Raw genomic sequence first — 18562 nt, 5'->3', positions numbered from 1 at the left:
TACCAGGTAGGATTGACGGAGGACATCGAAAAAGTGCAAAGAAGGGCTTTTCGAGTTATCGCGCAACAGGGGTGAGAGTGTCTCTGATATGATAAGCGAATGTGTGAAATCTTATGGGACTTAACTGCTAAGGTGATCAGTCCCTAAGCTTACACACTACTTAAGCTGAATTATCCTAAGGAGAAATACACACACCCATGCCCGAGGGAGGACTCGAACCTCCGCCGTGACCAGCCACACAGTCCATGACTGCAGCGCCTTACACCGCTCGGATAATCCCGTGCGGCTATGATAAGAGAGTTGGGGTGGCAGTCACTGAAACACAGGCACTTTTCTTTGTGGCGAGATCTATTTACGAAATTTCAATCACCAACTTTCTCTTCCGAATGCGAAAATATTTCGTTGACACCCACCTACGCATGGAGAAATGATCATCATAATAAAATAAGAGAAATCAGAGCTCGAACGGAAAGATTTGGGTGTTTATTTTTCCCACGCGCCATTCGAGACTGGAATGGTAGAGTAGTAGTATGAAAATGGTTCGATGAACCCCCTGCCAGGCACCCTGTATAGGTGAAAGCATACGATAACAGAAGTAATGATGTTCTAGTAGACGTCGATCCGAAAACGAACTTTTTGTGACATAATTGCAAATAGCTTATTAGGTTAACATTAGTATCGGGTGCAAGAAACCAAACCTTGAAAACTGAATTCACTACCAACATACAGAAGCTTCGTCATGGCAGTAAGCAGGAACTGTCAAGTCAGTCGAGCGTGGATAAATTACAATGTAAACAGTGGCCATTGCGTACTTGACGCGCGCAGTGGAACAAATGTAGGACTAGTGGGCTAAACAGTAGGCCGAGGAAGCCGGAATTTGCACAAATCATTAACAATGAGCTCCCTATCAAAATGGAAAGTAAACTATTACAACAACGTAAGCAGTCCCAAAAATTTCAGAGTGGCCCTTGTCAGCGTTTTCGTAAGTGTATTACGAGCAATGGAATTCATTTGGTAGGTGAAGTTTTTTTTTCCGCACTGAATATTTCACCGGTACCTTGTACAAAGTTACGGTCTACACAACTGTTCAAATGGCTCTGAGAACTATGGGACTTAACATCTGAGGTCATCAGTCCCCTAGAACTTAGAACTACTTAAACCTAACTAACCTAAGGACATCACACACACCCATGCCCGAGGCAGGATTCGAACCTGAGACCGTAGCGGTCGCGCAGTTCCGGACTGAAGCGCCTACACAACTGCTGCTCAAGACCTGTTGGGGGAGATGTCGCATGAGTGCAACCAGGAAAACATTTTCTTCGTGACCGCCGAACTACATTTGGGATCTCCCAGTCATTAATGCTGTACGAGCTTTCTATAACAACAAATGAAAGACCGGTGTCAGATGAGCGGAAAGCGAGGTAATTCCCCTTGTTCAGAAAGCACGTCAGAGCAAAATGAAAGAAACTTGTACAGTTATGGACACTGGTCCCAAATAGTATTCTTTGAGTACGGCGAGTAAACGAACGTTCAGCACGAGGACACGATAAAATCGATCGGAATGTATGCAAAGGAAGGAAACGAAATCCCGCTATTCCTGCTTTTAGAGCCAATAGTGAAGCGCGTGAGAAATGGCTTTAGTGTTACTTCAATAAGTAGCGCTTTGTATTAATTCAACAATAAAATTAATAACATCGGTAATTGCTGAAGGATTACGGCAGAAGCCACCGTACATGATAGAAGGATCAGAACTATAAATGTGAGAAACCGGAGATGTAGCTTGCTAGTAAACCCTCTAAGAAGACTCGACGAGATGACTGATGGGAGTATCGATGGAAATCGGATGTCAGTGACAGGTTACAACAGGTGGGCAACATAGTGCGGTATTGGTAATACAAGTAAAATATCGGGCTGGAGCATGTTCTTGAGCTAACACAACCCACAGTTCAAGTCAAGTAATACAGTTATGTAACTTGCAAATGTTGTCACTGTATGTGATTTTCTCCAAATTCAGTTACTTTCCTCATTTTGTGAATCGTCTAGATGCAACATGCGTATTACACTACTGGCCATTAAAATTGCTACACCACGAACATAATGTGCTATAGACGCGAAATTTAACCGACAGGAAGAAGATGCCGTGATATGCAAATCAATAGCTTTTCAGAGCGCCGGTTGCGACACCTACAACGTGTTAACATGAAGAAAGTTTCCAACCGATTTCTAATACATCAAACAGCAGTTGACCGGCGTTGCCAGGTGAAACGTTGTTGTGATGCCTCGTGTAAGGAGGAGAAATGCGTACCATCACGTTTCCGACATTGATAAAGGTCGAATTGTAGCCTATCGCGATTGCGGTTTATCGTATCGCGACATTGCTGCTCGCGTAGGTCGAGATCCAATGAGTGTTAGCAGAATATGGAATCGGTGGTTTCAGGAGGGTAATACGGAACGCCGCGCTGGAACCCAACGGCCTCGTACCACTAGCAGTCGAGATGACAGGCATCTTATCCGCATGGCTGTAACGGATCGTACAGCCACGTCTCGATCCCTGAGTCAACAGATGGGGACGTTTAACAACCATCTGCACCAACAGTTCAACGACGTTTGGCAGCAGCATGGAATATCAGCTCGGAGACCATGGCTGCGGTTACCCTTGACGCAGCATGACAGACAGGAGCCCCTGCGATGGTGTACTCAACGACGAACCTGTGTGCACGAATGGCAAAACGTCATTTTTTTCGGATGAATCCAGGTTCTGTTTACAGCATCATGATGGTCGCATCCGCGTTTCGAGACATCGCGGTGAACGCATATTGGAAGCGTGTATTTGTCATCGCCATACAATCGTATCACCCGGCGTGATGGATGGTATGGGATGCCATTGGTTACACGTCTCGGTCACCTCATGTTCGCTTTGACGGCACTTTGAACAGTGGACGTTACATTTCAGATGTGTTACGACCTTTCATTCGATCCCTGCGAAACCTTACATTTCAGCAGTATAATGCACCACCGCATGTTGCCGGTCCTGTACGGGCCTTTCTGGATACAGAAAATGTTCGACTGCTGCCCCGACCAGCACATTCTCCAGATCTCTCACCAATTGAAAACGTCTGGCCGATGGTGGCCGAGCAACTGGCTCGTCACAATACGCTAGCCACGACTCTTGATGAACTGTGGTATGGTGTTGAAGCTACATGGGCAGCTGTATCTGTACACGCCTTCCAAGATCTGTTTGGGTCAATGCTCAGGCGTATCAAGGCCGTTATTACGGCCAGAGGAGGTTTTTCTGGGTACTGATTTCTCAGGATTTTTGCACCCAAATTGCGTGAAATTGTAATCACATGTCAGTTCTAGTATAATATATTTGTCCAGTGAATACCCGTTTATCATCTGCATTTCTTGTTGGTGTAGCAATTTTAATGGCCAGTACAGTATATATGTAGCTATGTCAAAGCCTTTTATTAAATCCAAGATTTTTCTTTCCTGTTGTTCTGATCCGCTTGTAATCCCAAAAAATTGAACGTTATCTACTTTCTGAAGTTTAGAGTCTGAATATCTAATAGTTACTAGTATGCATTTAATGTACACTCCTGGAAATTGAAATAAGAACACCGTGAATTCATTGTCCCTGGAAGGGGAAACTTTATTGACACATTCCTGGGGTCAGATACATCACATGATCACACTGACAGAACCACAGGCACATAGACACAGGCAACAGAGCATGCACAATGTCGGCACTAGTACAGTGTATATCCACCTTTCGCAGCAATGCAGGCTGCTATTCTCCCATGGAGACGATCGTAGAGATGCTGGATGTAGTCCTGTGGAACGGCTTGCCATGCCATTTCCACCTGGCGCCTCAGTGGGACCAGGTTTCGTGCTGGACGTGCAGACCGCGTGAGACGACGCTTCATCCAGTCCCAAACATGCTCAATGGGGGACAGATCCGGAGATCTTGCTGGTCAGGGTAGTTGACTTACACCTTCTAGAGCACGTTGGGTGGCACGGGATACATGCGGACGTGCATTATCCTGTTGGAACAGCAAGTTCCCTTGCCGGTCTAGGAATGGTAGAACGATGGGTTCGATGACGGTTTGGATGTACCGTGCACTATTCAGTGTCCCCTCGACGATCACCAGAGGTGTACGGCCAGTGTAGGAGATCGCTCCCCACACCATGATGCCGGGTGTTGGCCCTGTGTGCCTCGGTCGTATGCAGTCCTGATTGTGGCGCTCACCTGCACGGCGCCAAACACGCATACGACCATCATTGGCACCAAGGCAGAAGCGACTCTCATCGCTGAAGACGACACGTCTCCATTCGTCCCTCCATTCACGCCTGTCGCGACACCACTGGAGGCGGGCTGCACGATGTTGGGGCGTGAGCGGAAGACGGCCTAACTGTGTGCGGGACCGTAGCCCAGTTTCATGGAGACTGTTGCGAATGGTCCTCCCCAATACCCCAGGAGCAACAGTGTCCCTAATTTGCTGGGAAGTGGCGGTGCGGTCCCCTACGGCACTGCGTAGGATCCTACGGTCTTGGCGTGCATCCGTGCGTCGCTGCGGTCCGGTCCCAGGTCGACGGGCACGAGCACCTTCCGCCGACCACTGGCGACAACATCGATGTACTGTGGAGACCTCACGCCCCACGTGTTGAGCAATTCGGCGGTACGTCCACCCGGCCTCCCGCATGCCCACTATACGCCCTCACTCAAAGTCCGTCAACTGCACATACGGTTCACGTCCACGCTGTCGCGGCATGCTACCAGTGTTAAAGACTGCGATGGAGCTCCGTATGCCACGGCAAACTGGTTGACACTGACGGCTGCGGTGCACAAATGCTGCGCAGCTAGCGCCATTCGACGGCCAACACCGCGGTTCCTGGTGTGTCCGCTGTGCCGTGCGTGTGATCATTGCTTGTACAGCCCTCTCGCAGTGTCCGGAGCAAGTATGATGGATCTGACACACCGGTGTCAATGTGTTCTTTTTTCCATTTCCAGGAGTGTATTTCAGCTCTTTTTCATGTACCTGTGTTTGTTGATATTTTAGTATATCATTGTTGTCCTCTCAATAAGAAGAGTTGTATTACTTTGTAACATACATTAGTATTATCCGCAAAAAAATCAAAATCTGTATCTTGTGACGATCCAAGTGAATGCCATTGACGTATATTAGATGCCGCGAAGTACCCAAGATGAGATCTTTTCAGACTGAAAGTAACTGTTACTATGCTATCGTCATGGAACTGATACACATTGACTTGTACTATATGTGCACTCTGGCAAGGTGCCTGACTGGAATACCTGAACCAACACTAATCTAATGTTACTGACCGTATTGGCTACTTTGCTGTAAACACGTTACGCTAGGAAACAACATCAAGATCAATATGTGCAACATGTCAATAAATAAGATTGTTTCATTTCAGTGATCGTTAACTTTTGTAAGTTACTTGGGCTTTTGCACACGCGGGCGCTCTAAACAGTGTTACGCACCAGACAGTTAGTTAATTAGTTATGTTCCATAGATCATTTGAACGATTCTTTTATCGACATGATGTGGGACGAGTCTGTTTAATGATATTTATGCATGATTAGTGCCACCATTAATGAAAACATCATTTATTAGTCCTACTCATGCAAGTACACTTAATATATTTTTCTGACTACAGGTTGTTAAACAAAAAATCGTCAATGGAATAGGAGTTGTCCAGGAGAAATGATTTTAAATTAGCTTTAAAACTTTTCTTCGCTATCTGTCAGCCATTTTATGTTACCGGGGAAATGATCAAAACATTTTTGTTGCTGCACATGTAACTCCTTTCTGAGCCACTATCAGCTTTAAGACTGACTTATAAAGGTCATTTTCCCTCTAGTCTTGTAGGCATGTATATCACTGAGCTTCTCAAAATGTGATTAATTATTTATGAATATCGTTAGTGAACGTTTGTATTGTGAAGACTCAGTTAAAACGGCTACCTCCTTGAAGAGGTACCTACATGACGTACGTAGTTGAGCACCACATATTATTCTTGCTGCTCGCTTTTGTGCAGTAAATACCTTCTTTATAAGTGATGAGTTACCCCAGAAAATTATTCCGTACCACATTACTGAGTACAAGTATGCAAAATGTGTCAGGAGTTTCATACATTCGGTTCCAAGATTGGCAATTATACGAAGGGCAAAAGAAACTGAACTTATTTATTTGAGAAGGTCAGTAATATGCTTCTTCAGGTTCAAAATTTCAAATGTACACCCAAAAATTTGGAGCAATCTGGTTTGTTTACGGACTCCTGCTCATGTGCTACATCAATCGTTGGTATGACTGTCTGTTGTAAAGAACTAAGTGTATTATTGTTGTTGTTTTTTTTTAAATTTAGGGATAGTGAATTTTCAGAGAACCACTAAAAGTTCTTTGGAAAATATCATATACCAACTCTTCTGTTGCTTTCCGTTTAATTAAATTTATTATAACACTGCAAACAGTACTAATTTTTCTTATTGTATATTTACTGGAAGGTCATTCACATATATAAGGAATAGGAGTGGACCCAAAATTGGAACCTGTGGAATTTCCTTTGTGATTTTCCCCAGTCAGCAAAATTTTTTACCTTCCCGACAGTGTTGTATTATTCAGCACAACCTTTTGTATTCTGTTTATGAAGTATGATTCGGACTATCTTTGCGTAGAGCCTCACGTTCCATAAAACTTGAGATTTTCGATGAGAGTATCATTATCTACACAATCAAAGCCCTTGGAAAGACCGCAAAAATTACCAGCTGGCGTTACATTATTATTTAAGGCTTATACTATTTGATGACTGAATGTATAAACAGCATTATCAATCGAGGAACCCTCCTGCAGTCCGAACTGTGAGATGCTAAGTAAATTGTTCCCATTTACGGGCGCGGCTACTCTTAAATACGTTACTTTTTCGAATATTTTGGAAAAAAGATGTCGGTAAGGAAATTATCTTGCATGGTGTATCATTCACAGCCATGTACCACGGCCTATGAACACATGGCCTATGAACAGTGGTTTTACAATGGTCCTAACCGACAGGGAGTGGAGACGAATGTCCTGCCTTGTCGATGACAGTTGGATTCCAACCCTGCAGTAACTGCTGTTGTGAATGGCTGCAGGTCCACCTCAACCAGTTTCCTAACCAAATCTGATACGGGAATTGCATGCAATGGACATCTGGAATCGTGTACCTCGCAAACGTTCATTGCTCATAGCGGCACATGAAGCTGCACGTCTTCGACGGGCCAAACAGCACTGAAACTGATAAGACGCTGGTTAGACGCGTGTGGTGTGGCCCGACTAGTCGTGATTTTGCTTCTTTTCAAACATTCAAGGCGTCGATTGTTATCATTACACCAACGGCGCAGATAAGGTGTTTGGCTGGCAGACTGTGGAGGGTGTCGTTCTGGCCAAAAGTGGTTCTTTGATTAACTGGGAGTGTTTTCATGCCGTGAATTGGCCCAACTCATTCAGGTTACTGTTAACGTGAACGAATGTGTTTATCTTGAAATTCTCGGTGACGTCGTTTCTTATACGTCTTCATGATGAGAATGTTGTGGAGACTTCCCATCTTCCAAGATGAGCACAGCTTAATTAAAGAACACTCACACACACCGTCGCACGTCGACTGGCTCACAGAATCAACATAACTTATTCGTATTAAAAATGTATGGGCTTATTTAAATAGAGGGCGAGACGTAACAATCAGCACCTTCGCAATTTCTTATCTCTACACGGGCTTGTGAAAGACCCAATCCCAGTTGTTTAATTTGGGTTTTATTGGGTTTTTGGATTTTTTTTTGGTATCGGAAATTAAATTGCTCAATATAAATTCTTAAGATTAGTTTATTAAAACACTGACACATTCTTACAGCTACTTCATTCTAGGTACATAGAAATTACAACAGAGCACTCTAAAGACGTCCCTGTTAATATTATCAAAATCCTGGGTAAAATTATTATTTATAAATATGCCAGTCATCTTTTCCAACAGTCAGAGGTTTGTGGAGCACAAGACCTCCTTCAAGGACACAGCGCTAATATTACACAAGCTGTCGAACTATGGTTCGATCATTTAGAAACTCTGATGTGAAACTGTACACGAACACATTTATAAAAACGAAAGGAACAGGCATTACAACCCTTTCACTATCCTGCTAATATGTTAGATCCCAGTTAGTATTGTTAATACTGATTATTTTCCTGCTACTACGTTTTCTGATGCAAGTGTAACACAATTCCATCTTAACAGGTGTTGGAAAATGATAGAATTGAAAACAGCAAAAAAAGAAAACTTACTGATGAGATTTTTTACTTTTGTGGAAAGCCTCATTTATTGCCCCGCCAGCATTACATGCATTGGAGAATATTTTCCACCTGGGGACTTGTTTGCCCAAAATTAAGAAATAATTTAGGAGCGAACAGAGCTGAGAAATTAGTGAATATCTATAAATTTCTGCACGCTTCCAAAAAGAACTAACCTGAAATTTACAGTCAATACGATTCGACACCAAGATAAAAATTTTTTTTTGGGAGTTAAATATTATTTAATTGTGTACTTTATATTCCAAGAAAAGTACACACACAATATAAATAAAATAAATTCTTGTGAGAGTAAATACTTGCGTATGGCGACTCTTTAAGGATTTGTAACATTTTGTATGTTAATTAAATTTTTATAATCAAATTTAATTCTGTTTACTGGATTTTTCGCGGTGTTTTAATGGGCTGGGTTAAATTACAACAACTCTACGCGACCTATTCATTCATCTCACCTGAAACAACGTGTGGGCTCTCTTCCTCTCTGAATTGAAATGATTGTCAAGGTCAGAGGCGGCGTCACGTGGTATTACCAAGCTCATTGCTAGCGGTGACTAATTTTTAGTAGCTTACTTTAGAAAGGCCGCTGGCCGCGGTGGCCGAGCAGTTCTAGGCGCTTCAGTCTGGAACCGCGCGACTGCTACGGTCGCAGGTTAGAATCCTGCCTTGGGCACGGATGTGTGTGATGTCCTTAGGTTAGTTAGGTTTAAAAAATGGTTCAAATGGCTCTGAGCACTATGGGACTTAACGTCTAAGGTCATCAGTCCCCTAGAACTTAGAACTGCTTAAACCTAACCAACCTAAGGACATCACAAACATACATGCCCGAGGCAGGATTCGAACCTGCGATCGTAGCGGTCGCGCGGTTCCAGACTGTAGCGCCTAGCGCCGCTCGGCCACCACGGCCGGCAGTTAGGTTTAAGTAGTTCTAAAGGTCTAGGGGACTGATGACCTCAGATGTGAAGTCCCATAGTGCTCAGAGCCATTTGAACCATTTAGGAAAGCCGCACTTGCCATTTCGAAAAGGCTGGGCGAAGGAATCTGAGGACTGCTTTGTGACCGTCGTAGCATTTGCCTGAGCCATGAGAAACGTGTATCAGCATGGAATCGCACTCCCCCGGAATTCTACTCGAGCATATTAAACAATGCTCTCCCTCGAAGTTGTATAGTGAGATAAAAGAAGAATGAATTCCGAAGCGAGTCTTCATTTCCAAGAAGTTCGCAGTGCCTCTGCAGCTCTTGTGCCACAGACCACACACCGGAATTCCGGCTACCGGAGCGCGACGACTCTCTCTCTCTCTCTCTCTCTCTCTCTCTCTCTCTCTCTCACTCACACACACACACACACACACACACACACACACACACACAGTCTCACGCGCCAAACCTGCTGCGACTTCCGCACGAGCAGCAAGTGGCTTCTGCAGGAAACGGCACGCGCAGCTGCAGATGGCCGCTGCATTTTCCAAGGCGCACGGCTCTGTCTGCGGAAGAGCGGCAGCGCTCCGAAACGACCCGACTCCTTAAATGGCAGACAATATTGACTTACAGGCGATGAAAGGCTTCTCGGCCGCCAAGTCGAGCTGACTGAAGTGGTCCGAGCCACAACAGCAATTTATGACAACTGTCCCGACGCTAGCTTTAAGCATGTCACGAACTGAACTACAAAATCAGCCGCCCTCTCAAAAAAGATTATTGTTACAGAGAGACTCAGAAGTCATACCCCAAAGGACAAATTCGGTATTGGTGGAAATATCGAAAACTACAACGAAAGGAACGACCCCCCCCCCCCTCCCACACACACACTGACGAAATGATTAGTCGCATGCAGTGCGTAATAAGACATGGCCAGTTGTCTGTGAGGCACTCGATCAGCGCAGTCCATCGGAAGGGTATTAAAGGGGCGCCAGTTACCACAGCTACTTAGTGTTGTGCTGAGCTGCAGTGCAGTGACTCGTACAGCAATTTACACACATCAGGAGTGGCGGAAATAGTTTTCATTCATACGGCACTCTATGGGAACCAGCAGCTGAATACCGCAGGTGACATCCAAACCAATTTAAGAGTTAATCAGGAATAGTTCCAGTCTACATGCATTGTTCCGACACGAAACGATGAGCGAGGTGGCGCAGTGGTTAGCACACTGGACTCGCATTCGGGAGGACGACGGTTCAATCCCGTCTCCGGCCATCCTGATTTAGGTTTTCCGTGATTTCCCTAAATCGTTTCAGGCAAATGCCGGGATGGTTCTTTTGAAAGGGCACGGCCGATTTCCTACCCAATCCTTCCATAACCCGAGCTTGCGCTCCGTCTCTAATGACCTCGTTGTCGACGGGACGTAAAACACTAACCACCACCACCACGAAACGTTCCGGACAACCACGCACGGCAACAGGGGATACACAATCAGCAGGCGTACTAGCTAAGGCGACAGTGAGTCCATCTCGGTCAACAGAAATGCGCCATAAATCAGCCTTCGTGTCCAGGGTACCGTTCACTAATCATTTCCATCGCTATCGAATCCACTTCGTGCTAGAAATCTACAGTCATGATACTGGCAGGCGGCTGCAATTCTGTGAATGGTTTGAAGGAAGACGCACACACCACGTTGACTTTTTTTTCAGCGACGATGTTAGTTTCCATTTGAATGTGAGGGTCAATAGACATAACGCCGTCTATTGGGCAAACGACAATCCCCATCTCGCTGTAGAGGCACACGCTCAACGTACAGGGTGATTCAAAAAGAATACCACAACTTTAGGAATTTAAAACTCTGCAACGACAAAAGGCAGAGCTAAGCACTATCTGTCGGCGAATTAAGGGAGCTATAAAGTTTCATTTAGTTGTACATTTGTTCGCTTGAGGCGCTGTTGACTAGGCGTCAGCAACAGTTGATGCTAACATGGCGACCGCTCAACAGAAAGCTTTTTGTGTTATTGAGTACTGCAGAAGTGAATCGACGACAGTTGTTCAGCGTGCATTTCGAACGAAGTACGGTGTTAAACCTCCTGATAGGTAGTGTATTAAATGTTGGTATAAACAGTTTACAGAGAATGGGTGTTTGTGCTAAGGGAAAAGTTCTGGACGGCCGAGAACGAGTGATGAAAATGTAGCACGCATCCAGCAAGCATTTGTTCGCAGCCCAGGAAAATCGTCTCGCAGAGATAGCAGAGAGCTGCAAATTCCACAATCAACTGTATGGAGAGTCCTACGAAAAAGGTTAGTTATGAAACCTTATCGTCTGGAACTGGTTCAAGCACTGTCTGCAGCTGATAAGATTAAAAGAATCGATTACTGTGATTTTATCCTTGCTCAAATGGAAACAGATGAATCTTTCGTTTCAAAGATTGTGTTTAGAGATGAAGCAACTTTCCACACTAACGGGAAAGTCAACTACTTGAACGTCAACTACCCGAGGCGATGGATCGGCCGCCAGGCAGCCGGTGACAGAGCACTTCATCACTGGCCTCCAAGAAGCCCTGATCTAACTCCCTGCGATTTTTTCTTATGGGGGTATGTTAAGGATATGGTGTTTCGGCCACCTCTCCCAGCCACCATTGATGATTTGAAACGAGAAATAACAGCAGCTATCCAAACTGTTACGCCTGATATGCTACAGAGTGTGGAACGAGTTGGAGTATCGGTTTGATATTGCTCGAGTGTCTGGAGGGGGCCATATTGAACATGTCTGAACTTGTTTTTGAGTGAAAAAAACCCTTTTTAAATACTCTTTGTATTGATGTATAACAGAAGGTTATATTATGTTTCTTTCATTAAATACACATTTTTAAAGTTGTGGTATTCTTTTTGAATCACCCTGTAGTTCTAGATTAAATGTGCAGTGTGGCATACATGGGGATGTTCTCACTGGTCCCGTATTTTCGAACGGGATGCTCAATGTTGCATGCTACAGACATCATCTTCAGGAAACATTACTACCCGATTTGGGCGATCTGCCTCTCGAATGGAGCTGCAGGTTTTTCTTCCATGAGGAGGAGGTTCTTTCTGGGGTTTGGGTTGTTAGAGATGGTCCGATGGAATGGTAACCAAGGTCGCCACACCTGGCACCACTGGACCCTTTGGGGGCATCTCAAGTCTACAGTGAACACCTCAAGACACCAAGAACATTAATTAACTGACCTGCAGGATAATATCATCGAGATCTGTACAGAAATACCAACAGCGACGTTACGGTCAGTGTTCAGCAGTGTCCATTGCCGTCTTCAGATGTGCCGTTTATAAGATGGCCCAGACTGAACATATTCTGCATTAGAGGTACGTACGAACAACTGACCAAGGATGGCGGTTGCATTGTAATGCATTTCACCGTTCACGTAACTTTTTGTTCGTGCGATTAAAGCACATCTGTATCATGCGTTCGTCTCTTTGTATTTTCACTATCTCCAGTAATAACGACTTTGTCCTATTGTCCAAGTCAACTGAATCACCGCTGTGGCCATTGTCTTACGTAATATGACTTTTGACTGCATAATGTGAGCCACTAAACCAGTTGACCTCAAATATTTCTGGAACTGAATAGGAGTCCATAATGGGCCCGCAAACTAAAGAAGCATTGGAAGAGAAGAGAACAGAAAGGTTATTCAGATCAGCCATGTCAGCAAGACTAATGACCAGCTTAACGAAACAATAAGAATTTTCATTGGCACACGAAAATCAGCAACATCAGATCGCAGACGACAAAAGACAGTGGACTGAAGATGGAGTAAGATACGCAGATACACAATGGATCATTTCCTTTGGTCTCCAATCAACGAAATTCTTTCTCGCTTTTCACATACCAGGATTAAATCAAAAAGCCTGTGTGGGATTCCAAAAATCTCCCCTAACCTACAATTTTCAATTTAGAAGAATACCAGCGACCTAACCGGATACTTTTTGCAGTACAAGGCCCGGCGAATAGGGCTGATCCGACTGTAACATCACAGACATGCAGCTGGCAAAAAAAATTTGGAGCAGACGCAACCGCCTCAGGACTAAGCATTCAAGATGCTTTACAAATGAGGCATAGTAAACAATCGTGAACCTAACTGTGGTTTAAATGGCTCGGACTTAACTTCTGAGATCATCAGTTCCCTAGAACTTAGAACTACTTTAACCTAACTAACCTAAGGACATCACACACATCCAAGCCCGAGGCAGGATTCGAACCTGCGACCGTAGCGGTCGCGCGGTTCCAGACTGTAGTGCCTAGAACCACTCGGCCACTCCCGCCGGCGAACCTGACTGTGGATCAATAGAGTAAACAGGAGACCCAATCATTCATAAACGCCCAATGAGAAAATTTCAAGATGACTTGAACTACTTTATGGAAGGGTCTCCAAAAACTAGTTGTAACGTCCCCAGGTGCTGACTCTTTTAAGTTGTAGATTATGCTAAACAAACACATGAGCGGAGCAGTCTTCAGCTGCGATACTGATATTTTGCAACGTTGTTTAGGAATTTCTCGCTTAGCTTGTTCTTGGCGAAAAACAAAACAAAAAACTAAGATTTTGACAGACAACTGTATCTCTCTGGCATCCTGGTTGTTGTAGTAGACGGACACAATTGTTACGTTTTTGTACTGGGCGATGCATTAACATTCTGAAGAAACACTTATCGTCCTTCAAATAAACGAGATAATGGTATAAAAGTGTTATTTACGGATCGCGACACAAAAGAACTTCCGTAGCGCTAAAATTTTAGCACCACCAGAGAGACAAGAGGCGAAATTTTAATTAATTTCCATCGAAGTCAGATTGCCTTAATTGATAACAGGAGACCAGAGCCTCTAGCAAAGGAGGTCATAAGACAGTAGACGGTTGAGCTCCCTGGACCGAGAGCTACGACAGAACTGTAAAGTTAATAACGTCTCTAAATGATCACTTGGCCTAATTTTATACTAGTTTGTTTTGTATTCCACTTTTCAGTTTTAGATGTATCTAATAATTCTGTAGTTTTACCATACACTAAACACAAAAAAAAACATTAAAATTAAATTTACTGCTGACCTGTCCCGAATGGCGCTACAGGAATTTAAAACACACAGTTGTTTAGAATGAATATAGAAACATGTATTGTCTAACTTTTCGAGTGCCACATAAAAAAAGAAACATCTGAGGTTATTTTGTTGTTATCTCAAGGAAGTGCACCTGGGTCATACGTAATCCTTCAGCATTTTACTCAGTCATTTCTTCCCATTTACATGTCTTCAAAATGTCAATTGGTGATGTACTCAGTAAATTCCGTGGGAAGAATAACACCGTTTACGTATAATGTGCGGTTCTAGGTGATGATCGAATTATAATGAGGAAAAGGTGTCCTCACAAACTTTTCGACAAACGGCAGTATCCTGTATGGTTGGTGCAAGTAATTTTTCTATTTACGGAAATTCTCAGTTCTTCATCACATCCTCCGTATAAAATACCTCTTACAAAGTTTTTTTTTTTCCAGTATCATAGCACACTTGCCTTGAATTTATTTTATTGTGTTCGCCAATGTAATCTAAATTGCTAAAAATTCTTCGTACTTTTTTTGTATAAACATGTGATTTATGCAGTACTTACAGACTTCGATGCAGCAATATTTATCTCTGTTCATTTTGTCACAACGCCCCCTCTCCCCCCCCCCCCCTTTTCCTTCGCCATAAGGCGAGCGCGCAACAGTATTTCATTGTTTGGTCAGAATGTTTTCTCCCATGTTCCCTTAACGTTTACTAACTGTTAAGCTTAAATATTGTCAATTATGTTATAAATGCACTGCCAAAAACGACGTTATTCTGCTTCTGCGTCGCAGACTCGATGTGTAATATCTTTTTGACAGGTATTCACCGCCGGCCACTGTGGCCGAGCGGTTCTAGGCGCTTCATTCAGTCTGGAACAGCGCTGCTGCTACGGTCGCAGGTTCGAATCCTGCCTCGGGCATGGATGTGTGTGATGTCCTTAGGTTAGATAGATTTGAACAGTTCTAAGTCTAGGGGACTGATGACCTCAGATGGTAAGTCCCATAGTGCTTAGAGCCATTTTTTTAAATTATTCACCAATGTTCCATTAAGTTCCGGGTGTGCAGCTGCAAGAAATCTCCTTCTTCTCTGCGGCTGCACACCCGAAACTTAATGGAACAGTCTTTGCGCCGCCAACACCTGAAGTTATTCACCAATATTCTTGCAACGTATGCTGAATTTTAGTCGCACGTGCTACTGTCGGCATTTCTCAGCTGTGACAAACACTTTTATGACTGCAGTACACATTCGAGAATTTTCTTTTCACCCGAAGTGAGGGGATTGTAGAATACTTATACATTCATTACCGAATGGAGTAAAAGAAAGGTAACGTCCAGTCTATAATATAGTCGTCAAATATCGAGCATCTGCACAGTTGGATAACGTTGTGGCAGGATATAAGCAGTGACGTTTTACCATGCCGGCATCCAGTGTTTACGAGAACAAGGCAGAAATTCGGCCACGACTAAGTCGAAATAGTGTAGGAATTTTTTAAATGCGACAATCGAATCGACCCATTATATCAGAATAATGCCATGAGGTAGTGTAAGTCGATTGGCAACAAAGCAAACAATGATGGTACAGAAAGCAACTGGCAGTGACACATGCTATGAGCGAAGCGATCTGAAGGCGGTACTGCAAGACACGCATAACGGAAGGCTATAAACCACAGCCAGTAGAGATGGCAATAATGGCCGCTGATACGCTACTGAAATCCACTGAATAGGAAAATTGGCAACACAGTCTCTTGGAAGGTCGCGCGTGTGGTGGTGTTATGGTGTGATCGTGTTTTCCATGAAGGGGGGCTTGCACCCCTTGTTGTTTTGCGTGGCACTATCGCAGCACAGGCGTACATTGATGTTTTAAGCACAATCTTGCTTCCCACTGTTGAAGAGCAATTCGAGGATGGCGATTGTATCTTTCAACACGATCGAGCACCTGCTCGTAATGCACGGCCTGTGCCGGAGTGGTTACACGACATTAACATCCATGTAATGGACTGGTCTACACAGAATCCTGACCGGAATCCTATAGAACACCTTTGGATGTTTTGGAATTCCGACTTCGTGCCAGGCCTCACCGACCGACATCGATACCTCTTCTCAGTGCAGCACTCCGTGGAGAACGGGCTGCCGTTTCCCAAGAAACCTTCCAGCTGCTGATTGAACGTATGCCTGCGAGACTGGAAGCTGTCATCAAGGCTAAGGGTGTGCCAACACCATACTGAATTCCAGAATTACCGATGGAGGGCGCCACGAACTTGTAACTCATTTTCAGCCTAGTGTCCAGATACTTTTGATCACATAGTGTATATTCCATTCAACAGATCTTACGAGTAAACTGTCGCCTCTGACAAGTTAAAATGCCATCGGCAATAAGTTTTCAATCATCGTCTCTGAATTTCAATTAATTTTCCAAATTTCTCCTTAGTTGCATTTACTACTTATCTAGTGTACAGATGGAATAACATATACGGAGAGACTACAACGTTATAGCTTAAGAAGACTGATATTGCACCAAGGTGACTCCTTCCCAGTCCTTCCATCTCCCACGGCACAAACTTACCTACAAGCAGAATATTCAAGTGCCATAACCAGATTTCCCAGTAGCTTTGCTCAGTGGAAGACGGATCAAGATAAGCGAACATGTGTCAAGGATTATCCGTAGATACTCGAACGATCCTGAGAAATGCCGGTTTCATATACGTTTTAGTAATCTGAAAGATGAAATTTAGCGGTGGCACAATGTGGGTAGCATTGCAGCTTCGCACTTCTGCGACCCGTGTTCGAGACCCGATTCTTTTTAATTTAATTGTATTTTATTTCATTTAACTATACATGTTCGTGGATGGTTACTACAGAAATGTTTGGGAATGCAAGGGCGTTACGTTAACTGCAAAATTACATCTGGGTTTCACAACAAGTGTCATAATGGTATTACACGTGTGTGTATGTTATTTTCGGGGTTTAAAATCTTATTAAATTCTCATACTCTCTTATATTTTATTCTTATATTAATTCTTATATCAATCCTTACATTTTATTATTATATTTGTTCTCCAGGAATATTAGGTCCATTCCCTTCCATGAATCAATCACAGAAAGATTCGAAACACAAAAATTCCGAATGCCATGAGCATCGCGTTAAGGCAGATGTATCACAGTGACATTTCTTCGTACTAATCTCTCCACAAGAGAAGTTTGTGGCACAACTTGACTAGAAGAAGGGATCGGTTGGTAGGACATGTTTTGAGGCATCAAGGGATCACAAATTTAGCGTTGGAGGGCAGCGTGGAGGGTAAAAATCGTAGAGGGAGACCGAGAGATGAGTACACTAAGCAGATTCAGAAGGATGTAGGTTGCAGTAGGTACTGGGAGATGAAGCAGCTTGCACAGGATAGAGTAGCATGGAGAGCTGCATCAAACCAGTCTCAGGACTGAAGACAACAACAACAACAACAATCTCTCCACGGAAAAAAAACGTCGTTAACATTACTAAACATTTCACACGTTGACAACGGGCGACTAACCGCGCATAAAGGATAATTTTTTTCCGAGAATTGGTGGTTGGAAATGATTATAAATCAAGATACTCTGTAGAATTTTCACCGAAAACAACTACAAAAAATTTCTGATTAATTTACTTTTTTAAATTTATTCACCAGACAGACAGTTATTAGACGAGCAAGGACAATGTTATTTCAACATACAAGGAAAACATTCGTGTCGTAACCTTCTATGAACACGGACAGATAAAAATAAAAAAGAAAGATTGGTTTCGAACACGTGGTGCAAAACTGTGAAACCACGATGCTAGCAACTGAGCCACCGCTTCAGTTGAACTTACCACGCGCTAAAATCCACATACAGTACCTCGAAAACTTTGACTGTCGTTTCCTAAGAAACGATCGAGTATCTACGTATAAGCTGAGTCACGTGTTCGCTTACTCTGACCCCTCTTCTACTGAGCGAAATTTCTGGGGAAATCGGGGTATGCCACTTGCCGTGTTCTCCTCGTTAGCACATGGCCTACAACACTCCCAGTGTCCGACAGACAGGTTCCGCACTCACCGGACAAGCAGGGCGAAGGCGTAACTGAACGTGTAAACGCTACTGAATGTTACGCACTTGCCGGCCCGCTATCCGTGACGGCATCGCTTAGCTTCCGACAGCTATGAGGAAGCAGAACACAGCCCCACGCACTTTCCAGTAGG

The 18562-nt window shown here is 43.8% G+C and overlaps 1 protein-coding gene across 1 annotated transcript in view; it reads right to left on the bottom strand.

Moving 5' to 3' along the window:
* The window catches only part of LOC126282233 (bumetanide-sensitive sodium-(potassium)-chloride cotransporter), a 584688-nt gene that overhangs the window by 520105 nt on the left and 46021 nt on the right, over nucleotides 1–18562 (bottom strand). The gene's annotated exons all lie outside the window — the stretch shown is intronic.

Source organism: Schistocerca gregaria, chromosome 7, assembly GCF_023897955.1.
Source record: "Schistocerca gregaria isolate iqSchGreg1 chromosome 7, iqSchGreg1.2, whole genome shotgun sequence".
In the NCBI taxonomy this organism is placed as follows: Eukaryota; Metazoa; Arthropoda; class Insecta; order Orthoptera; family Acrididae; genus Schistocerca; species Schistocerca gregaria.
The sequence above is the reverse complement of the archived record's forward strand: the minus strand, read 5'-3'. Positions and strand labels throughout refer to the sequence as shown.